Source organism: Salmo trutta, chromosome 18 (assembly GCF_901001165.1).
Source record: "Salmo trutta chromosome 18, fSalTru1.1, whole genome shotgun sequence".
Taxonomy (NCBI): Eukaryota; Metazoa; Chordata; class Actinopteri; order Salmoniformes; family Salmonidae; genus Salmo; species Salmo trutta.
The window spans coordinates 32044705-32070396 of record NC_042974.1 but is presented as its reverse complement, the minus strand read 5'-3'; positions in this window follow the sequence as shown (position 1 = coordinate 32070396).

The following is a 25692-nucleotide window of genomic DNA, read 5'->3' as shown; positions in this document are numbered from 1 at the left end:
CACATTTGAAATCTGGTTTAGGTTGTCATACCCGTTGTGTTCTGTTCCTCACACAGAGTTCTCTGGGCAACGTTCACACTCAGTTCCTGCTGCTTCTAGAGTCTCTGGATGAGTTTTGGGCGGTTATAGATGAGATTTAAGAAAATACCTGTGTTCTAGTGTAGGCTCGTCCAGGAACACGGGGAATGGACAATTCCCAAGAACTAGTCAGCCCTTCCCCCTCTGAGGGGCCAAAATGTATCTCTCTGTTACAGTGTCCAGAGGACTGACTATTGAATGAGTGATATAATAATGATATAGTATCCATGTTTGGTATCTATCTGAAACATGTTCACATAGGATAAATCTGATGCTACCTACATGGATGTATTATCTCTGCGGTAACTTGTACAGGGTAAACTCTGAATTACTCCATTATGCAAAGGATTTTTATTGTCCTCTCAGGAATTCTATCACATTTACATTGGTCTCATCTCCCACACACACTTTTAAATGCTGTGACACCCTGTGGAGATTGGGCCTTGGTGGTCAGGTTACACTGTAAACTTGGTATGATTGGTCAAAGGTGGTTGGTTTTATGGTTGAAAGGTTACACCTTCAGATGTTATAAATGGAATTAAATGCCTTTGTTTTCTCTCTTATCCTGTATCAGGTCCACGGAGGAAGGTTGTATGATCAATTCTAATTGCCTAGGCTTCTAGGCTTCTGGCCTAGTAAGCATCTCTTTGTCCATGCTTTGCCTTGTAAGTTAACCTCAGAATCTATATGACAAGAATAATGCTTTGTTTATGTCAGTATTGCCTTGTAATGGATGGATTAACAACATTGCATTCACTCCACATCACCAGCCAGTATAACAAAGTGAAAAGGAGGTAGCCTGATCTTTGTGGCCTAAATAAAAAATAAAATATGTAAGATTTGGGCAAAATCCAATACAACACAGTATAGAGTGAAACCCTCTGTTTTGTCAAGTATTGTGGTGTCAATATCATGTTCTGGGTATGCTTGTCACCGGCAGGGACTGGAGAATTTGTCAGGATCAAAACAAATATGAAAGGAGTCTCCTGAATACCAAACATTGGGATAGAATTGTATTTTTTACCGGGACAAATACACACATTTTAAAGCCAAAGACAGACCAGAATGGCTTTTAAAGAGGTGTTGAGTGGCCCAGTCCTGACTTAAAACTGGCTGAAAATCTGAGACAAGGTTTAAATATTTCTGTCCATCAATGATTGCCAACCAAATTTACTGAGCTTGAGAAATGTTGACAAAAACAATGAACAACTTCCGAATATTGAGTTGAACCCCCTTTAGCCTTCAAAACATCCTAAATTCATCGGGGCATGACCTCTACAAGCTGTCAAAAGCGTTTCACAGGGATTCTGTCCCATGTTGACTCCAATGCTCCCCAGAGATGTGTCAAATTGGCTGGTAGTGAATCTCTACTCCAAATAGCTCGTTCCATCTTATCCCACAGATGCTCAATTGGATTGAGATCTGGTCACTCGGCAGGCCACTGCAGTAAGCTGAATTCACTTTCATGTTCGTGGACCCATTCTTGGGAAATCCAAGCCTTGTGGCATTATCCTGCTGAAAACCTCAATTTGCAGACGGAAACACTGCTGCCATGAAGGGATTCACATGATTGGCAATGATGTTCAGATCACAGGAGGATGCTGAGGAGAGAACGGCTAATAATAATGGCCAGAACAGAGCAAATGGAATGGCATAAAACACCTGGAAACCATGTGTTTGATGTATTTGTTACCCTTCCACTAATTCTGCTCGTCATTACCACAAGCCTGTTCTCGCCAAAACTCCTATGGTTCAGATATCCTGTGGCATTCAAACGCTGCTCCACTTTTATCAAGGGGCACAATGTTTGCCATGAAAACACACCGCACACCATCACACAACCACCACCAGCCTGCAATGTTGACACACGGCATGATGGATCCAAGTACTCATGTGTTTTTCTCCATACACTAGTCCTCCCATCAGTCTGAAACAGCCATCAGACCAGGCAGTTTTTCAATTTCTCTGGTGTTTTCGTTCCTTAGCCCACTGCAACCAAAGTTTCTTGTTTTCTACTGAAAGAAGTGGAACTCTAAGGTCGTTGGCTGCCATACCCCATTCGTGTTAAAGTACGACAAGTTGTGCATTTTTTTATTGGTCTTTGGGCACCGATGTTGTACTGGACTGTCAGTTGAATAACTGTAACCCGTCTGTTGCTCAGTCTATCAACTGATCTGACTCAATTTGATAAGCAAACACAGAGTATTGAGGAAACTTGGCTTCCACCTACCATATTCTGTCATGTCTGTGATCACAGACAAAGGAAATATGTACAGTGCCTTCAGAAAGTATTCTCACCCCTTGACTTTTTCCACATTTTGTTGTGTTACAGCCTGAATTTAAAATGTATGAAATGTAGATGATTTTGGCACTGGCCTACACACAATACCCAATTAACGTCAGACTGGAATTATGTTTTTTAATTAATTAATTTTTTTCATTTGGTAAATCCGACCACAACTCTATCCTCCTGATTCCTGCTTACAAGCAAAAATTAAAGCAGGAAGCACCAGTGACTCGGCCTATAAAAAAGTGGTCAGATGAAGCAGATGCTAAACCATGTTCCGGGATTCTTCCGATGGCATTGAGGAGTACACCACATCAGTCAGTGGCTTTATCAATAAGCGCATCGAGGACGTCGTCCCCACAGTGACTGTACGTACATACCCAAACCAGAAGCCATGGATTACAGGCAACATTCGCACTGAGCTAAAGGGTAGAGCTGCCGCTTACAAGAAATCCTGCTATGCTCTGCGACGAACCATCAAACAGGCAAAGCATCAGTACAGGGCTAAGATTGAATCATACTACACCGACTCCAACGCTCGTCTTATGTGGCAGGGCTTGCAAACTATTACAGACTACAACGGGAAGCACAGCTGTGAGCTGCCCAGTGACACGAGCCTACCAGATGAGCTAAATCGCTTCTATGTTCACTTTGAGGCAAGCAACACTGAGGCATGCATGAGAGCATCAGCTGTTCTGGACGACTGTGTGATCACACTCTCCGTAGCCAACGTGAGAAAGACCTTTAAACAGGTCAACATACACAAGGCTGCGGGGCCAAACGGATTACCAGGACATGGGCTCCGGACATGTGCTGACCAACTGGCAGGTGTCTTCACTGACATATTCAACATGTCCCTGATTGAGTCTGTAATACCAACATGTGTCAAGCAGACCACCATAGTCCCTGTGCCCTTTCCCACCTGGACAAAATGAACACTTATGTGAGAATGCTATTCATTGACTACAACTCAGCGTTCAACACCATAGTACCCTCGAAGCTCATCACTAAGCTAAGGAACCTGGGACTAAACACCTCCCTCTGCAACTGGATCCTGGACTTCCTGATGTGCCGCCCCCAAGTGGTGAGGGTAGGTAGGAACACATTTGTCACGCTGATCCTCAACACTGGGGCCCCCCAGGGGTGTGTGCTCAGTCCCCTCCTGTACTCCCTGTTCACCCACTACTGCATGGCCAGGCACGACTCCAACACCATCATTAAGTTTGCAGACGACAATGGTAGGCCTGATCACTGACATCGACGAGACAGCCTATAGGGAGGAGGTCAGAGACCTGGCCGGGTGGTGCCAGAGTAACAACCTATCCCTCAACGGAACCAAGACTAAGGAGATGATTGTGGACTACAGGAAAATAAAGACTGAGCACACCCATTCTCATCAACAGCGCTGTAGTGGAGCAGGTTGATAGCTTCAAGTTCCTTGGTGTCCACATCACCAACAAACTAGAATGGTCCAAACACTACAAGACGGTCGTGAAGAGGGAACGACAAAACCTATTCCCCCTTAGGAAACTATGGGTCCTGAGATCCTCAAAAGGTTCTACAGCTGCAACATCGACAGCATCCTGACTGGTTGCATCACTGCCTGGTACGGCAATTCCTCGGCCTCCGACCGCAAAGCACTACAGAGGGTAGTGTGTACGGCCCAGTACATCACTGGGGCTAAGCTGCCAGCCATCCAGGACCTCTACACCAGGCGAGGTCAGAGGAAGGACCTAAAAATTGCCAAAGACCCCTGCCACCCCAGTCATAGACTGTTCTCTCTACTACCGCATGGCAAGCGGTACCGGAGTGCCAAGTCTAGGACAAAAAGGCTTCTCAACAGTTTTTACCCCCAAGCCATAAGACTCCTGAACAGGTAATCAAATGGCTACCCGGACTATTTGCTTTGTGTGTGTCCCCACCAACCCCTCTTTTACGCTGCTGCTACTCTCTGTTTATCATATATGCATAGTCACTTTAACTATACATTCATGTACATACTACTTCAATTGGCCTGACCAACCAGTGCTCCCGCACATTGGCTAACCGGGCTATTTGCATTGTGTCTCGCCACCCGCCACCCACCACCCACCAACCCCTCTACTGCTACTCTCTGTCCATCATATATGCATAGTCACTTTAAACATATCTACATGTACATACCACCTCAATCAGCCTGACTAACCAGTGTCTGTATGTAGCCTCGCTACATTTTTGCCTCGCTACTGTATATAGCCTCGTTACTGTTATTTTTCACTGTCTTTTCACTGTTGTTTTTATTTCTTTACTTACCTATTGTTCACCTACTGCCCTTTTTGCACTATTGGTTAGAGCCTGTAAGTAAGCATTTCACTGTAAGGTGTACATTTGTTGTATTCGGCGCACGTGACAAATAAACTTTGATTTTATTTGAAGGTCCCTCAGTCGATAACTGAATTTCAAACACAGATTCAACAAGACCAGGGAGGTTTTCCAATGCCTCGCAAAGAATGGCACCTATAGGTAGATGGGGGAAAAAAGCAGACATTGAATATCCATTTGAGAATAGTGAAGTTAATAATTAACTTTGGATGGTGTATCAATACACCTAGTCACTACTAAAGATATTGGCGTCCTTCCTAACTCCTTTGCCGGAGAAAAGGGAACCACTCAGGGATTTCACCATGAGCCAAATGGTGACTTTAAAACAGTTACAGAGAAGGGAGAAAATGGATGAGAAGAAGGATGGATCAACAACATTGTAGTTACTCCACAATAGTAACTCAATACTGTCTGTACAGAATACAACTATTCCAAAACATGCATTCTGTTTGCAATAAGGCACTAAAATAAAACTGCAAAAAATGTGTCAAGAACATAACTTTGTCCTGAATAAAAAGTGTTATGTTTGGGGCAAATCCAACACAACATCACTGAGTACCACTCTTCATATTTAAGCATGGTGGCGGCTGCGTCATGTTGTGGGTATGCTTGTCATGGGCAAAGACTAGGGAGTTTATGATAAAAATAAACTGAATAGAGCTAAGCACATGCAAAATCCCAGAGCAAAACCTAGTTGTCTGCTTTCCAACATACACTGGGAGACATTCACCTTTCAACATTACAATAACCTAAAACACAAGGCCAAATATACACTAGAGTTGTTTACCAAGACGACATTGATTTTCTTGAGTGGCCTAGTTACAGATCTTACTTAAATCGGCTTGAAAATCTATAGCAAGACATGGAAATGGGTGTCTAGCAATGATCAACAGCCAACTTGACCGAGCTTGAAGAATTTAAAAAAGAGTAATGTGCAAATATTGTACAATCCAGGTGTGCAATGCTCTTAGAGACTTACACAGAATATTAGTGTTTCCTTTGTCCTTTTTTCATCTGTTTTTTTATGTTGGAATTTTTCTTCCTCTTTGACATGAGTATTTTCTGTAGACTTGAAAATAAAAAATGTAAAAAAATATTTGGGGGAGACGAAAGGAAAGATGGATTATTTTGGGGGGCACATTATTTGTCCTGTTGAACGTAGACTACTCAAAATAAACATTTTATAACATAATGATTTGGTAAGACTTTGCGAGGACCAAACAAGGTCGAGTTTGTTTTAAGTCCCAACAATTGTTGCCAATTGTTTCTTTAAATCCAAGGTCATGCTTGGCCAAATGGTACCACACAGAACTCATTGTTGGTTGCCTAGCAATGCTACTAAAATATATTAAAACACACACATTCCTGTTGCCAAGACTGAAGCAGGCAGTGACCCTCAAATTGAAGGGGTTACGCAGAAATATTGCTTTTTGCATTTAAGAATAACAAACAGAATGCAATGAAGGCTGTACACAAAGATGAGGCTGATGGGGTGGAACAGACAAGAGCAGAGCGTTTGTCGAAGTTATTCGAATATTTCCTCTTTGCCTGGCTCTCTGTGGTCAAATATGAATAGCTGTTTGTAAGTGTCACGACTTCCGCCGAAGTTGGTGCCTCTCCTTGTTTGGGCGGCTTTCGGCGGTCAACGTCACCGGCTTTCTAGCTGCCACCGAAAACTTTCTTTGTCCATTTGTTTTGTCTTGATTGATCACACCTGGTTTCCATTACATTATAATTTATTCCTTATTAGTGAACCACTGGTTCCCACATGGTTTTGTGCGTGTTTGTTCTTTGTTAAGTGGTCGCTCTTTTGTGTAGAGCTGGATTGTATTCCCTGTATGGAATTAGTTTGTGTTTTATTTAGAGTAAAGTACGTTTTTACTCAGTTCTGTGTCCTCCGCCTGACTCCGTCCTACCCGCTGCACACAGACACATGACAATAAGAGCCTGTGTGCTGCATCCAGGAAACCCCTTGACAGCACTAGAAACAAATTAGATTTAGGGTGATGTTTTCTAAAATGCACAAAAAAATGGCTGTATTACACAATACTAGCAGAAGGATTTATCTCTAAACCATCGAGAGGGATTTATCTCTCTATGTCCATTTGTAATTCACCAATTCATTGTGTGAATTATTTTCCCTTGCAGTGGTAACACCTTTGAGGAACAAGCTCAATGCCAACATGCATTTATGTTAAGTTAGGTAATCAAACATTTATTTATTGGTATTATCTTATGTTATATGTCCCATACGATGGTATTTCCTGATTTATAGTGTTGGAAACATTCCACATGAACGAAGTACCCTATTCCATATAATGGCCTTGGTCTTCAACATTCAACAATTGTAAACTCCTCTTCCCCCTGTCTCTCCCTCATTTGCATGGCTTTAATTAGTGTGTGAAGGAGCTGTTTCTCGTGTCTTTCAGGAGCCTGGACTGCAGCGCCTTGCAGAACCTCTGTGATGTTTTGGAGATAGAATTCCCGTCACCTGCCTCCCTCAAAAAATCTGAACTAAGAACAAAGTCTGAACATGAACCAAGTCTCCTATGCCATATAATCGTGATAGCCTCAGTCTTCAACATTTCCGAGCAGGGAGAGAAATACAGGACATATTGGTCATAATTGTAAACTCCTCTTCCCCCTGTCTCTCCCTCATTTGCATGTCTTTAATTAGTGTGTGAAGGAGCTGTTTCTCGTGTCTTTCAGGAGCCCGGACTGCAGCGGCTTGCAGAACCTCAGTGATGTTTTGAAGATAGAATTCCTGTCACCTGCCACCCACGAAAAATCTGTACGTTGTATTTCCCTGTTTCAAACACCAAGCCCTCACAATTACCTCTACCGAGCAATCATGTGTGTGGTGGACAGATATATATTTTTCTGTCTGTTATTCTTTTTTATGTTTGCTGGAGGTGGGTGTGCATCCCCTTTAATTGGGTTGTTTGCAGAAAAAAATCATTTGAATAACAAAGATGGCAGAATCCTTGCCACTATCAAGATTGCTTTAATCACACATTTATCCATTTATCTTTTTCTTTTTTTACTTGCCGGCGGATGGGTTGAAAGGGCGCCGTGTTTATCCGCTGTCGCCGCAGTGATTAATGCCTCAGCATCATTAACATTCAGAAGAGTGAAAAGTTTACTTGACCAGATGTTGACATTTTACCTGCCATCCTCTTTTTAATGGATCACTTGGAGTGAAAAAAGGGGTTTCTCATTACACAAAAAGCAGTATGCAAAAAGAGAGAGAGTGTAGGGGAGGTGGATAGACTGGTAGAAAAGAGAAAGTGTTGTGTAGTGGGATAGAGGAAGTGAAGAGGGGTGATAGATAGAGAGAGAAAAGGAGAGACAGGAGAGAGTGGGGGATATCTGTGAATTCTGTGACTTGATCAGTGACTCTGTGGTGTGTCTTGTAGAGTTTCAATGTAGAGTGTGGGATCTGTTACTCCTACCGTCTAGAGTTGGCCATTCCTGATCAGGTGTGTGCAATGACCATCACTGCAGCCAATCTACTTTGTGCATGACACAAGTCATTTTTCCAACAATTGTTTACAGACAGATTATTTCACTTATAATTCACTGCATCACAATTTCAGTGGGTCAGAAGTTTACATACACTAAGTTGACTGTGCCGTTAAACAGCTTAGAAAATTCCAGAAAATGATGCCATGGCTTTAGAAGCTTCTGATAGGCTAATTGACATAATTTGAGTCAATTAGAGGTGTACCTGTGGATGTATTTCAAGGACTACCTTCAAATTAGTATTAACCTCTTGCGTATATCCTACCACTGGGGGCGCCACAGCGCATTTTGGAAAAAAATTGTTCCCATTTTCAACGGCCTACTAATCAAACTCAGAAGCTAGGAAATGCATATACTTATTTTATATGGATAGAAAACACCCTAAAGTTTCTGAAACTGTTTGAATGGTGTCTGTGAGTATAACAGAACTCGTATGGCAGTCAAAACCCCGAGACCGATTGAACCAGGAAGTGGGATTCTGAATTGTGGACTCGACTTCACAGCCTTCCCTGTAATTCACAACGTGACAAAATGATAATTGAGCACTTTCCAGTGCATCCACTAGATGTCCCCAGTCTTTACAAAGTGTTTTGAGGCTTCTACAGTCGAAACTCAGTGTAGGAGACGATGTGGCAATTGGTCACAGTAGGAGGGCCATCAGCATTGTGACGTCGGCGGCCGTGTCTGCCCCCACCTTTGGAAACGTTTTGAAACACAATGAAATCGTCCCACTCGAATCTTATTGGCTCTCTTGTTGAAACAGGCCCTGAAGATTAATGTTATACAACGTTTGACATGTTTGAACGAACCTAACGGAGGGAAAATAGTCATTTTTCGTTAGCCAAGTGCCGCGCACGGATCAACATTTGGTTACAGCCTTAGGACGCGCTAACAACAGCAAGCTAATGGAACATAAAGGATGGACTTTTTCGACCGAAAATACATTTGTCGTGGACCTGGGATACCTGGAAGTGCTTTCTGATGAAGACAACTAAAGGTGAGGGATTATTGGCAATATTATACAAGATCAGATGTGATGTGCGATTGTTCCAAGATGGCGACGAGCTAGGCTTTCTAGCTCATTTTCTGAGTATCGCATCCCCTTTTATCTCAAAGTGTGATTACCCTGTAAAGTTAATTTAAAATCTGTTATGACGGGTGTTTTCAAGAGATATTCATCTATAAATCTTAGATTGACAATATAAAAAAAAAAATCGTTTTCGAATAGTAATTTATAAAATTGTAGCACTGTTTCCCGGGACGCATTTTATGGGAAAATAGTTAGTCAACGTCAGGTGCCGATGTAAAATGCTGTTTTTATATAGAAATATGACCTTTATTGAACAAAAGATTGCATGCTGTGTGTAACATGATGTCCTAGGTGTGTCATCTGATGAAGTTTGTAAAAGGTTAGTGCTGCATTTAGCTGTTTTTTGGTTATATGTGATGCATGTGCTTGGTCGGAAAATTCATATGATGCTACTTTTACCATGTACTCCTCTAACATAATCTAATATTGTGCTTTTCCTGTAAAACCTTTTTGAAATCGGACAACGAGGGTCGATTCAAGAGAGGTGTATCTATAAAACGATATGAGACTGTCCTATATTTGAAAAAAAAAAATATTGAATTTCGTTATGCTAATGTCGCTAGAAGTTTTTCGCTGGAAAATGATCCCGCTAACGGGATGAGAGTCTCAAGAGGTTTTAACACCTTGGTACCAAACAGCCGTCATATCACTCAGGAAGGAGACGGGTTTTTTACTTTGGTGCGAAGTGCAAATCAATCCCAGAACAACAGCAAAGGACCTTGTGAAGGTGCTGTAGGAAACAGGTACAAAGTATCAATGTCCACAGTAAAACGAGTCCTATATCGACATAATCTGAAAGGCTGCTCAGCAAGGAAAAAGCCACTGCTCCAAAACCGCCATAAAAAAGACAGACTACGGTTTGCAACTGCACATGGGGACAAAGATTGTACTTTTTGGAGAAATATCCTATGGACTGAAGAAACAAAAATAGAACTGTTTGGCCATAATGACCATCATTATGTTTGGAGGAAAAAGGGGAGGCTTGCAAGCAGAAGAACACCATCCCGACCGTGAAGCACGGGGGTGGCAGCATCATGTTGTGGGGGTGTTTTGCTGCAGGAGGGACTGGTGCACTTCACAAAATAGTTGGCATCATGAGGAAGGAAAATTATGTGGACATATTGAAGCAACATCTCAAGACATCAGTCAGGAAGTGAAAGCTTGGTCGCAAATGGGTCTTCAAAATTGACAATGACCCCAAGCATACTTTCAAACTTGTGGCAAAATGGCTTAAGGACAACACAGTCAAGGTATTGGAGTGGCCATCACAAAGCCCTGACCTCAATCCCATAGAAAATTTGTGTGCAGAACTCAGTTACACCAGCTCTGTCAGAAGTAATGGGCCAAAATTCACCCAACTTATTGTGGGAAGCTTGTGGAAGGCTACCTGAAATGTTTGACCCAAGTTAAACAATTTAAAGGCAATGCTACTAAATACTAATTGAGTGTATGTAAACTTTTGACCCACTGGGAATGTGATGAAAGAAATAAAAGCTGAAATAAATAATTCTCTCTACTATTATTCTGACATTTCACATTCTTAAAATAAAATGGTGATCCTAACTGACTGATTAAATGTCAGGAATTGCCAGGAATTGTCAGGAATTGTGAATAACTGAGTTTAAATATATTTGGCTAAGGTGTATTTAAACTTCCGACTTCAACTGTACATATTTTCACATACACCGGATAGGTGGGTTCGATTCCCACGGGGGGCCAGTACAAAAATAAACAATGCATGAAATGAAATGAAATGTATGTATTCACTACTGTAAGTCGCTCTCGATAAGAGCGTCTGCTAAATGACTAAAATGTAAATGTAAGAGATGCAGTGAAATGTGTTTTTTACAGGGTCATCCATAGTAGTATGGCACCCCTCGGGTTTTCGAACCAGCAACCTTTCGGTTATTACTCTAACCGCAAGGCTACCTGCTGCCTACCTACTTGCCATAGCAGTAGTTGGTGATTATGCATGCATAAAATAGGTATGATGGGTAAGAAACGTAAAGAAAAAGAGTCAGAGAGTATCAAGTCATCAATCAGGACCGCCAGTCAGTGTGAATAGAAAGGCCAGAGACCGGAATGGGAAGACAACTATTGCACTGCAATAGTGTGACATCCCAGCCATGCTTCTGTTTAGAATAAGGCTTTGCTCTTTGGTCGTGGTCTTTGTAGCCACATTCCTCCCACTCACCACAGACAAATATGTGTTTGCGATTTTCCTAGTGGTTCGAGTCCGGGGGACCGTGCTTCTGACTCTTACTTACACTTACGGTTGTAGTTGAAGTTCTCCAAACCATCAACCTCATTGAACAGATGTTTTTCCCAAGTGTGCCCGACTGTGGGTTTTATTTTTATTTTATCTTTTTATTTAACCTTTATTTAACTAGGCATGTCAGTTAAGAACAAATTCTTATTTACAATGATGGCCTAGGAACAGTGGGTTAACTGCCTTGTTCAGGGGCAGAACGACAGATTTTAACCTTGTCAGCTGGGGGATTCGATCCAGCAACGTTTCGGTTACTGGTGTCTTGTCTTTTAGTATCATTAAAGGTGAATTTTACAGGGAATACAATTCTCTCAAATAAAAGATTAACATCACGTTGGATAATTTCACAAATAGTTTAATCTTTACTCATTCATTTTACACAAGAATTATATGCAAACCTCATAAATGAGGCACCTGTATAAACAGAGTTAGGGTAATGTGGCTGTATTGTCTTTCATGAGGTCAGAAACATGAAACAAAACGGACCGGGTCATAGCTTACTTCTCCACCGGCTATTTAAACATTCTCCAAAATAGGAATATTGTTCCATTCTCAAATTCTGGTGATTTACAGTGAGGTGAAAAAAGTATTTGATCCCCTGCTGATTTTGTACATTTGCCCACTGACAAAGATGGTAGGTTTATTTGAACAGTGAGAGACAGAATAGAACAAAAACATCTAGAAAAACGCATGTCAAAAATGTTATAAATTCTTTTGCATTTTAATGAGGGAAATAAGTATTTGACCCCCTCTCAATCAGAAAGATTTCTGGCTCCCAGGTGTCTTTTATACAGGTAACGAGCTGAGATTAGGAGCACACTCTTAAAGGGAGTGCTCCTAATCTCAGTTTGTTACCTGTATAAAAGACACCTGTCCACAGAAGCAATCAATCAATCAGATTCCAAACTCTCCACCATGGCCAAGACCAAAGAGCTCTCCAAGGACATCAGGGACAAGATTGCAGACCTACACAAGGCTGGAATGGGCTACAAGACCATCGCCAAGCAGCTTGGTGAGAAGGTGACAACAGTTGGTGCGATTATTTGCAAATGGAAGAAACACAAAAGAACTGTCAATCTACCTCGGCCTGGGGCTCCATGCAAGATCTCACCTTGTGGAGTTGCAATGATCATGAGAACGGTGAGGAATCAGCCAAGAACTACACGGGAGGATCTTGTCAATGATCTCAAGGCAGCTGGGACCATAGTCACCAAGAAAACAATTGGTAACAAACTACGCCGTGAAGGACTGAAATCCTGCAGCGCCCGCAAGGTCCCCCTGCTCAAGAAAGCACATATACATGCCCATCTGAAGTTTGCCAATGAACATCTGAATGATTCAGAGGACAACTGGGTGAAAGTGTTGTGGTCAGATGAGACCAAAATGGAGCTCTTTGGCATCAACTCAACTCGCCGTGTTTGGAGAAGGATGAATGCTGCCTATGACCCCAAAACACCATCCCCACCGTCAAACATGGAGGTGGAAACATTATGCTTTGGGGGTGTTTTTCTGCTAAGGGGACAGGACAACTTCACCGCATCAAAGGGACGATGGACGGGGCCATGTACCGTCAGTTCTTGGGTGAGAACCTCCTTCCCTCAGCAACAAAGGAGTGGCTCAAGAAGAAGCACATTAAGGTCCTGGAGTGGCCTAGCCAGTCTCCAGACCTTAATCCCATAGAAAATCTGTGGTGGGAGCTGAAGGTTCGAGTTGCCAAACGTCAGCCTCGAAACCTTAATGACTTGGAGAAGATCTGCAAAGAGGAGTGGGACAACATCCCTTCTGAGATGTGTGCAAACCTGGTGGCCAACTACAAGAAATGTCTGACCTCTGTGATTGCCAACAAGGGTTTTGCCACCAAGTACTAAGTCATGTTTTGCAGAGGGGTGAAATACTTATTTCCCTCATTAAAATGCAAATCAATTTATAACATTTTTTACATGCATTTTTCTGGATTTGTTTGTTGTTATTCTGTCTCTCACTGTTTAAATAAACCTACCATTAAAATGATAGACTGATCATTTCTTTGTCGGTGGGCAAATGTACAAAATCAGCAGGGGATCAAATACTTTTTTCCCTCACTGTAGGAGTTCGGTCAAGTGAATTCCTTTGTTCACTCTGTTGTCTCTCTCTCTGCATGACCAGGGGAAGAGAGTCTCCGCCAGGAATTTATGGCCTGAGATAACAGAACCTGGGTGTAGGAGAGAGGGAGAGGGAGGGGGAGCCACGATCTACACCCAGAATGGGTCAAGTCATGACAGTCCTCCCCGATGCTTTGGATCTTGTGATTATCCTGCAAATCAACATAAAAATAATGACCACGTGATTTCCTGTTTGTGGATCATCGTTGCGGTCCCCCCTCTGGTGGTTGACCATGGTAGGCTCTCTGAAAGGTGAGCAGTCCACCTCAAGGATGGGAGTGGATGTCCGGTTGGTGATCGCTGTTGCGGTTCCACTCTGGTGGTTTACCTTGATAGGTTTCCTGGAAGCTTCAAAGTACCACAAGAATGGCCAGGGGATGTCCTGGTTGGTGATCGCCATTGTGGTCCCCCCCTCTGGTGGTTTACCCGGGTAGGCTCTCCGACAATGGGGCAGTCCACCACAAGGATGGGCAGTGGATGTCCGGATTGGGATCACCGTTCCGGACCTGTCGTCTGGTCGTCCAGACTAGAAGATCTGGGCAGTAACATAGGCAGATGTTAACAACGCACACACACTCATGAAATATATAATTACATTAATTCCCCAATGAGCTGCGTTGTGGCACTAAGTGATGGTTGTATGGGGATTTTGTTAATGGCTCTATCAGTGTCAAAGGAACTGAACCGATAAGGAATGAAAGCATCAACAAAAGATATACCAAATAGAGTTATCACACAAAAAAATTATCTAATCGGACTGTATTCTATATACACCCAAGTTTCTGGCAAAATGACCCTATCATGGCATTGTCTAATGTCATATCTAGGGCATTCCTAATTTACGGTGTATTGCTTAGGGCACTATCCTAAGTTGATAACTACATGATTAGTCAACAGCTGTAAGGCACCAGCTTCGGACAGTCTACAGGGATGACCTATGGACCTCTGTGGAGAAACTGGTGAGTGCTGTAGCTGTAGAGTCAAAGGTCTCAGAGTAAATATTCAACTTTACTAAGGCTGGTATTTTGCTTGAACACTTAAGTGATCCTTGCATAAATCCTAATTGGATATTCCATTGTACACAAGTGCGCATGTCAAGGGAAGAAAACCAAGTATCCTGGCAGACTACAACTTGTTCAGAATGAGTCTGACGTAATCGGGTAATTTCCAGGTCAATATCTGGAGGTCAGTCATAATTGGTGTCGAGGGAGTCTGTAGTGGTTTTACTACGAGCCACTTTGTCTTCCACTATTGTATTGTTGATTGGTATGAAGAAGTCTATTTCATAGCTATGTTATTCACGGAGGAGCTAACCTCACGACGGAAGTATTCTTTAAGTGCTGGACCAGTCGTACGTGGTGTGATCAATGTTCATGAATTCTAATAACTTTCCTCCTGCATGGAGGGTTCTATTTATTAGTGGCATGTGTGTTAACCATTGGAAGAGTGCTCTGGAGATTCCCTTCCCCATGTTGCACTCTGAGTGACTCCTAACTACTCTGTCGCTGTTGTCAAGGGCAAATTGATTTGTTAGGTCTCTAACCTTCTTACTGGTTGTAGCTGGTCTGACTGTTGCTGGAATTGGTACTGGTACTCAAGGAGACCAGTTATCCTACCAATTTACTCTGAAGAATTATCCTACATGATAGAGCATTTTACTAGTTGTATTGTAGTTGAACCTACACATGGCAAGGCATGACTATTTTTGCCATTTGTTTGAAGTGGAAGTCCACTGGACTTCTTCTACGACCAGTGTGGTACACCTTAGTAATATCTTAGATGTGTTCTAAGATTATCCCCGTCTAGGGGCCTGTCTGCTCCTCACTGTTCTCATAGGGGATGCGTCATCTCTCAATACTCCAATACCTGATAATGCACCCTCTAACTGGAGTGAGTGCTCCTGGTCAAACTTCAAAACCGAGTGGTCGGGGCTCTTAGCGTTGTGAGCTTTTGATACCTCAAAAGCTGTGCTTGCAAGCTCTCTGAGTTGTAAGATAGGCAAGCCAACGTAGGCTGTAGGGCCCAAGTAGGTAATGAAGGTGGGATACATGTTTGACAGAAACATTTGCTGGAATGATAACAGCTCTTCCATTCCTGTTTCAATGAGTAGACCAAAGTAAGATGAACGAAGCCTATGACAATAAGCTTGTGGGTGTTCATTCGGAGCTTGTTTGACAGTGTTAGCCAGTGAGCTATCGTGTTTGCGAGTCGCAGAACCACTGAATTCTAATTTCAAAGCATGGGAAGTTTAGCGTAGTCATTTAGCATGTGTTTCTGTTGTAGACGAATTAACCTCGTCACGTGTCTATTCGACGTTCGCGTCAACAGGTAAACCCTGTCAGAACCTGTAGTGTTCGGGTAGCCATCCAATGCGTCCTCTATGTCAGCTAGGGACATCTCAGTATCGTTTGGCTGACCTGGAATGGGGTCGAAGGTGGGGAAATTCTTGATGAGTGTGTGAAGGTATTCTGCGCCAAGCGAGCGGAGAGGGTTGGCTTCATCCTGTGGGGAAATTGGGGCCGAAAGGCCAAGAGGAGAAGCCAAGCTTTGGCTTTGTTGGCGAAGAGGCACCATATTACTCAGTGCCGAATGGCCAAGAGGAGAAGACTGAGGGACACAGGAGGGAGGCAAAGTCTGAAACCTATCGTCTTCACTCCTTTGAGTGACGGGCTCCGGTTGCTTGGTTGGGTAGTCATGCTGTAGCACGTGATCGTTCTGGAATTCCACCAGACTGTATCTAAGGGTGATATTCTGCTGCATAGCAGAGTCCACCTAAGCACTTAGAGTACTGATGTTGGACACGGGAGAGTCACACTTGCTCCTTTCGGTCTCAAACTTATCTGTCATGGTTTGCAGATAGAGTTCTCTCATCATTAATTTGGTCAGTGACTTCAATGAGTTCTGCTGACCTGTCATCCAACTTAGTCATTGTGTTCAGTAACTGATCGTCTTTGGTCTGCAGCATGTTGAGTAGAACATTGTTACTTTGAGTAATGTTCAACAAAACTGCATGCATGTTATCAAGTTGAGCGCACCCGTTTGTTAACCCTTTCATGCATGAGTTCCAAATATCTCTAACGGTCGCCTAGCGTGAGTTTTTTTATGCACGTGATGTTAAAACATTCTTTCCATTCCAGAATGTGATTCTTAACACTTTTTTGAATAATACACAACAGGACATTTAATCCGAGTTGCCCTCAAACCAAGGCACACAGCCTGTTTTTATTTATAGACTGTTTTCATCTTGTCAATTTCAAATTATTTTCTAACAATTTTTTTTTTCTAAGAACATTTTGAATTGAGGTGTGTTCCGCCTCATTCATTCACATAAAAGTAGTCATTTTTACTTTTGCGGACCAATATGTTTTTCAGACATTTCTGACCCGGACAAAATTCCCCAAACACTTCCCAATTGCTTGTTCAGTTCAAGTCTGCAAACATTTGCTCATCTCCCATCCTGCACACACGTGTTCACATTTCCCGTCTGTTGCCTGCATCGCAGTCACAGTTGTTTTCGTTACCGATAATAACTTTGGAATTGATGGCCTGAGATAACAGAACATGGGTGTAGGAGAGAGTGAGAGAGAGGGGGAAGCCACGATTTACACCCAGAAAGGATCATGTCATGACACTGGCCCAACGCTCTAACCACTAGGCTACCTGACGCCCCACTAGGCCACCTGCCGTGGTCTTCCCAATGGTCATTATGTGTTTCACCCAGTTTGCTTTTTGTAGGGGTTCTACTTTCTCTCGGGTAGGACGGTCTATGGTTGATTTGTGGTCTTGTTGAGGTCACAGCTACGCCATTGACAACAACCATTTTCCTCACGCGCCGTTTGGTTTGTGTTGATGTTTTCTATTAGGGGATAATTCAAACATTTGCTCCAGTTTCTGCCATTGCCCTGAACTCCTGTAGCAGCGATTGAATGTTGTGATTATTATACATTTTCTTTATTTGGCAATACAAATATATTCTTGTGATTTTTCTTTGGAGTTTGACTTTTCTTTGAACTTAACCTTTCTTTGATACAACTCCAGTATTCAATACCACTTGGGAGTCACAGTAAATGTTCTGGTCATTTTGTCCATTCTTGTAAAACCAGTTTGTAACAGCATTATAGTCAAATGTAGTGAATCCTGTCAATATTACAGTACAAGCAGCCTTGGCCTCATCACCTGTCCTGGCTGGGGCTTGGATATGGGTGGACCTTTGATGTATTGAGACAGCACAGGTCTGGGTCTCTCCTCCTCATCCTCCACATATACAGACTTTGGTTTGGACAAGCCTCTAGCTCGGCTCGCTTTCTTTAGGAAAACGTAAAAGAGAGTGAGGGACTTAGTAAGAGGCTAGCATGCTACTATTTCTATTTCTGTGCATACTTGCTACATTGAAACTTGCTCTTATACTCCATTAAACATGCTTTTTGACCAGGAGTAGGCTGAGTCTGGATTGAAGAAAGCCACCTACTGTGTTGAAGACTAGCAATGTTCACTGAATTATTAATTTCAGTCTTTGAATGATGAAGAGAAATTATGATGCCGAGGAGTAGGATACACTTAAGGCAGCCTTTCCATGAACACTATTACCTCGACTGACATTTACGCTCTCTTTTTCCAAGCCTCCAGAAATGTACTCTTTTGTTTGACTACGGATCAAACTGCCCAGCAGTTCAGCATGGAGAGGAGAAGGAAAGAGAGAGGGGGAAAAGGAGTATAATTGTGGCTGCTGATCCTCTGCCCCTGTGAAGTGTGTGTCATCAATCGCCTCAAATTGGACGTCTGTGGGTCAAGTTAGCCACCATTGTGATTCCGGTAAATTCCAGAGAATCACAACCCTCTCCACTCCAGTCCCTCTTGAGGGGGACAAGGTGTCCCACCATTGGGGTCAGAGGCAAGTTGACCTCCTTTACTGTGATCAAGATTCCCCACCAGGTATTTGGAGAACAAAATGTGATTTTCCTCTCTACACCGCTATGCAAAGAGCTAGAGCAAGAGAGATTTGACAGATTTGGTATAGTTAGATGTCCAATTGAAATGCACCTATTTAATTTGAAATAATTTCTGCAGCGCATGTACGTGTGTATGCGTGCATGTTGTAAATATAGACCTGTAATTGGATGGGGTCTGAGGCTGAGGCTGTCATCAGTGTGTAAATCTCCCACACTGCACTGGGGCTCATGACAGACTCACACACAGACACCTCACTCCTCTCCCAGACAGATATAAATCACAGTATACACAATCAACACATCCCATGAAGTTAGTCAGGCCATCTGGTCTCCATTACACTCCCCTGACCTACCCTCTCACGATATATTAGATACACGTAATCAGATATACAGTATACAGTGTGTGTATATATATATTTTTTTTTTTTATATATATATATATATATATATATATATACAGTTGAAGTCAGAGGTTTACATACACCTTAGCCAAATACATTTAAACTCAGTTTTTCACAATTCCTGACATTTAATCCGAGGAAAAAGTCCCTGTTTTAGGTCAGTTAGGATCACCACTTTCTTTTAAGAATGTGTCATGTCAGAATAATAGTAGAGAGAATGATTTATTTCAGCTTTTATTTTTTTCATCACATTCCCAATGGGTCAGATGTTTACATACACTCAGTTAGTATTTGGTTACATTGACTTTAAATTGTTTAACTTGGGTCAAATGTTTCGGGTAGCCCTCCACAAGCTTCCCACAATAAGTTGGGTTAATTTTGGCCCATTCCTCCTGACACGAGCTGGTGTAACTGAGTCAGGTTTGTAGGCCTACTTGCTCTCACACGCTTTTTCAGTTCTGCACACAAATTTTCTATGGGATTGAGGTCAGGGCTTTGTGATGGCCACTCCAATACCTGGACTTTGTTGTCCTTAAGCCATTTTTCCACAACTTTGGAAGAATTCTTGGGGTATTGTCCATTTGGAAGACCCATTTGCGACCAAGCTTTGACTTCCTGACTGATGTCTTGAGATTTTGCTTTAATATATTCACATAATATTCTTCCCTCATGATGCCATCTATTTTGTGAAGTGCACCATTCCCTCCTGCAGCAAAACACCCCCTCAACATGATGCTGCCACCCCCATGCTTCACGGTTGGGATGGTGTTCTTTGGCTTGCAAGCCTTCCCCTTTTTCCTCCAAACATAAAGATGGTCATTATGGCCAAACAGTTCTATTTATGTTTCAACAGACCGGAGGACATTTATCCAAAAAGTATGATCTTTGTCCACATGTGCAGTTGCAAACCGTAATCTGGATTTTTTATGGCGGTTTTGGAGCAGTGGCTTCTTCCTTGCTGAGCAGCCTTTCAGGTGATGTAAATATAGGACTCATTTTACTGTGGATATAGATACTTTTGTACCTGTTTCCTCCAGCATCTTCACAAGGTCCTTTGCTTTTGTTCTGGGATTGATTTGCACTTCGCACCAAAGCACGTTCATCTCTATGAGACAGAACGTGTCTCCTTCCTGAGCCGTATGACGGCTGCGTGGTCCCATGGTGTTTATACCTGCGTACTGTTGTTTGTACAGATGGGCGTGGTACCTTCAGGCGTTTGTAAATTGCTCCCAAGGATGAACCAGACTTGTGGAGGACTACAATTGTTTTTCCGAGGTCTTGGCTGATTTCTTTTGATTTTCCCATGATGTCAAGCAAAGAGGCACTGAGTTTGAAGGTAGGCCTTGAAATACATCCACAGGTACACCTCCAATTGACTTCAACTGTATATATATAGTCCAGTCTGACGACTGGACTCTGACTCTGGACACATACTGACTGACGGGTACGTATATATATATATACACTGCTCAAAAAAATAAAGGGAACACTAAAATAACACATCCTAGATCTGAATGAATGAAATAATCTTATTAAATACTTTTATCTTTACATAGTTGAATGTGCTGACAACAAAATCACACAAAATTAATCAATGGAAATCCAAATTATCAACCCATGGAGGTCTGGATTTGGAGTCACACTCAAAATTAAAGTGGAAAACCACACTACAGGCTGATCCAACTTTGATGTAATGTCCTTAAAACAAGTCAAAATGAGGCTCAGTAGTGTGTGTGGCCTCCACGTGCCTGTATGACCTCTGTACAACGCCTGGGCATGCTCCTGATGAGGTGGTGGATGGTCTCCTGAGGGATCTCCTCCCTGACCTGGACTAAAGCATCCGCCAACTCCTGGACAGTCTGTGGTGCAACGTGGCGTTGGTGGATGGAGCGAGACATGATGTCCCAGATGTGCTCAATTGGATTCAGGTCTGGGGAACGGGCGGGCCAGTCCATAGCATCAATGCCTTCCTCTTGCAGGAACTGCTGACACACTCCAGCCACATGAGGTCTAGCATTGTCTTGCATTAGGAGGAACCCAGGGCCAACCGCACCAGCATATGGTCTCACAAGGGGTCTGAGGATCTCATCTCGGTACCTAATGGCAGCCAGGCTACCTCTGGCGAGCACATGGAGGGCTGTGCAGCCCCCCAAAGAAATGCCACCCCACACCATGACTGACCCACCGCCAAACTGGCCATGCTGGAGGATGTTGCAGGCAGCAGAACGTTCTCCACGGCGTCTCCAGACTCTGTCACGTCTGTCACGTGCTCAGTGTGAACCTGCTTTCATCTGTGAAGAGCACAGGGCGCCAGTGGCGAATTTGCCAATCTTGGTGTTCTCTGGCAAATGCCAAACGTCCTGCACGGTGTTGGGCAGTAAGCACAACCCCCACCTGTGGACGTCGGGCCCTCATACCACCCTCATGGAGTCTGTTTCTGACCGTTGGAGCAGACACATGCACATTTGTGGCCTGCTGGAGGTCATTTTGCAGGGCTCTGGCAGTGCTCCTCCTGCTCCTCCTTGCACAAAGGCGGAGGTAGCGGTCCTGCTGCTGGGTTGTTGCCCTCCTACGGCCTCCTCCACGTCTCCTGATGTACTGGCCTGTCTCCTGGTAGCGCCTCCATGCTCTGGACACTACGCTGACAGACACAGCAAACCTTCTTGCCACAGCTCGCATTGATGTGCCATCCTGGATGAGCTGCACTACCTGAGCCACTTGTGTGGGTTGTTGACTCCATCTCATGCTACCACTAGAGTGAAAGCACCGCCAGCATTCAAAAGTGACCAAAACATCAGCCAGGAAGCATAGGAACTGAGAAGTGGTTTGTGGTCTCCACCTGCAGAACCACTCCTTTATTGGGGGTGTCTTGCTTATTGCCTATAATTTCCACCTGTTGTCTACCATTTGCACAACAGCATGTGAAATCTATTGTCAATCAGTGTTGCTTCCTAAGTGGACAGTTTGATTTCACAGAAGTGTGATTGACTTGGAGTTACATTGTGTTGTTTAAGTGTTCCCTTTATTTTTTTGAGCAGTATATATATATATATATATATATATATATATGTTAGGTCCTCATACTTTACTTCATACGGGTATGTTTGCGACCTGATTTTCAAACTTTAAGCCATAGACCACTTACATTTGGGTGTAGATCTGGATATGCATGTCAATGATTGATTGATTAGGTCTACATAAACAACTTCAATGCAAGTGTTTAGGTAATCTCTCAGGTTCTCTCACCTTGCCCGTGGCTGGGCCATCAGACCCTCTGGTGGAGAAACCCTGTGACACCTATCCTCGTAGCCCAGACCGGTCCAGCCTTCTCTGGCCTCTGCTCGCTCTCTGTCCCCCCTCGGACAGCAGCTTTCTCAGCTTCTGGTAATCCGGACGTTCCTTATACCCCATAACTTTGACATGGAGCAAGAACCTGGTCAACTCATCTGAGAGGGATCGGGGAAGAGGAGAGAGGAAGAAAAAAATTAACAATATGTTTCACAGTCCCACTCAGTGTCTCTTATCATAGATTTTTGATAAACACTGGCTATAACTACCAAACACACAGACACACCCCAGGTGATGTGTGTTTCAGTACACAGGAACAATCTGATGACTTTCACCCCTTACTGTAACATGTCCTGCTACCTAGAGTGTACACACACAGTGGTGAGTGTGTATCACACCATATAATAGGGTTGATGCATGTCCTGAGCCTTATCTGTGGCGGCCAGCTGGGCCCTGCCTCTGGAGGAGTTGCAGAGAATCAGCTCAGTCAGACAGTTACCAACATATCACATCACACAGAGACATCACTTCATTGAGACGTGACCTCTCTTTACAGGACCAGAGATAACAGACACCAGAACACCCGAGTCTCAAAGAACTCTCTCTGGGATGGATCCTGGAGTTGTAGGAATCGATTTCTAGGATGGGGTTTTGAAAAACTGATCAAGAGTGGGAAACTGTGGTGTGACTGGTGTCTGACTCACCCAGAGGTGTCTGACTACTGGACTCTGGACACATACTGACTGACTGGTACGTACAGTGCCTTGCAAAAGTATTCATCTCCATTGGCGTTTTTCCTATTTTGTTATACACAAAATAGTCCAAATTGGTGAAGTAAAATGAGAAAAAAAAATATTCAAAAATATTCAAAAAGATATAAACTGAAAAGTGGTGCATGCATATGTATTCACCCCCTTTGCTTTGGAGCCCTTAAATAAGATCTGGTGCAACCAATTACCTTCAGAAGTCACATAATTTGTTAAATAAAGTCTACATGTGTGCAATCTAAGTGTCACATGATCTGTCACATGATCTCAGTATATATACACCTGTTCTGAAAGGCCCTAGAGTCTGCAACACCACTAAGCAAGGGGCACCACCAAGCAAGCGGTACCATGAAGACCAAGGAGCTCTCCAAACAGGTCAGGGACAAAGTTGTGGAGAAGTACCGATCAGGGTTGGGTTATAAAAAATTATCCGAAACTTTGAACATCCCACGGAGCACCATTAAATCCATTATTAAAAAATTGAAAGAATATGGCACCACAACAAACCTGCCAAGAGAGGGCCACCAAAACTCACAGACCAGGCAAGGAGGGCATTAATCAGAGAGGAAACAAAGTACCAAAGATAACCCTGAAGGAGCTCCAATGCTCCACATCAGAGATTGGAATATGACAGATAGGACCACTTTAAGCCGTACACTCCACAGAGCTGGGCTTTATGGAAGAGTGGCCAGAAAACAATAAGCAAACACGTCTGATGTTCGCCAAAAGGCATGTGGGAGACTCCCCAAACACATGGAAGAAGGTACTCTGGTCAAATGAGACTGAAATGTAGCTTTTTGGCCATCAAGGATAATGCTATGTCTGGTGCAAACCCAACACCTCTCATCACCTCGAGAATACCATCCCCGCAGTGAAGCATGGTGGTGGCAGCATCATCCTGTGGGGATGTTTTTCATCGGCAGGGACTGGGAAACTGGTCAGAATTGAAGGAATGATGGATGGCGCTAAATACAGGGAAATTAATGAGGTAAACCTGTTTCAGTCTTCCAGAGATTTGAGACTGGGACGGAGGTTCACCTTCCAGCAGGACAATAACCCTAAGCATACTGTTAAAGCAACACTCAAGTGGTTTATGGAGAAACATTTAAATGTCTTGGAATGGCCCAGACCTAAATCCAATTGAGATTCTGTGGTATGACTTAAAGATTGCTGTACACCAGCGGAACCCATCACACTTGAAGGTGCTAAAGCAGTTTTGCCTTGAAGAATGGGCAAAAATCCCAGTGGCAAGATGTGCCAAGCTTATAGAGACATACCCCAAGAGACTTGCAGCTGTAATTGCTGCAAAATGTGTCTCTACAAAGTTTTGACCATGGGGGGGTTGAATAGTTATGCACACTCAAGTTTTCTGTTTTTTAGTCTTATTTCTTGTTTCTTCCACAATAAAAAATATTTTGCATATTCAAAGTGGTAGGCATGTTGTGTAAATCAAATGATACAGACCCACAAAAAATTTATATTTTAATTCCAGGTTGTAAGGCAACAAAATAGGAAAAATGCCAAGGTGGGTGAATACTTTCGCAAGCCACTGTAGGCCTTCTCACTCACCTGTGGAAGCTCCACCCACAGACAGCTGCTGCACCGAGCCAGGTAGATTACCCATGAGTCTGGAAAGAGAGAGAAAAACAGGCATGAAATACAGAGGGAGAGAGGGGAAACAATGGTTTAATAGGGAGATGGAGGAGAAGGAACCAGAGAGAGGGGAGAGTGTTTGCTTAGTACCTGGTCTTGGCCTCCCAACACAGCCAGTGGAGCAAACAGAAGCCCAACACCTCCAGGTTCCCACGTCTAGATGGAGTTACTGAGAGGGGGAGAGAGAGAGCCAAAAAGAGAGGGGAGAGAGGTAGTATAAGTTCAGAACCTGGTCTAGGAGGATAAAAACAGCTTTGATTGACGGGATGTGTTCAGAGGAAAAAACACAATATGAAAAAGGGAGGGTATGATGATGACAGAGGTTTGTTTATTTTCGCAGCTGGTTTTAGTCTTTACATTTTCCTTGATCTATGTCCTGCTCTGAAGACATAGAAAGGGAAATTGGTGTGCTCAGCTCAAATGTTTGTAGCAACAAAAAGTATTTGGGTGCGGGGTTCAAAAGCCATATACTTAAAGAAAGACAAAACCTGCACTCACTGGAATATTCTTTACATTTTAATGTCTTTTCTTAGACGCAGAGGTCAGAACGTACGGACACGTTTCGGCGGAAGCCTTCGGCAGCATGCTCCGCAGACAAACAGGGCTTTCTGAGGGGAGGAGGGCTGACTTTTTTGGTCAGTTTACTCCCGTTCTGGCCCGTTCCAGGAAACTGGATCCTTGTGGCTTCTGACATGATCCAGATGCCCGCTGCATTGCCTAAAAATAGACTCACACACTCGATCCCTCTCTCAGGCAGTAAAACACATACACCGAGATGTCTGAGCCAAAATCACTACCACATGTTACAGAAGTCGACAGGGTGCTGTGCACTGGGGAGTCATCTAAATTCTGATGGCTAGACTAGACATTAATCTCTGGACTTCAT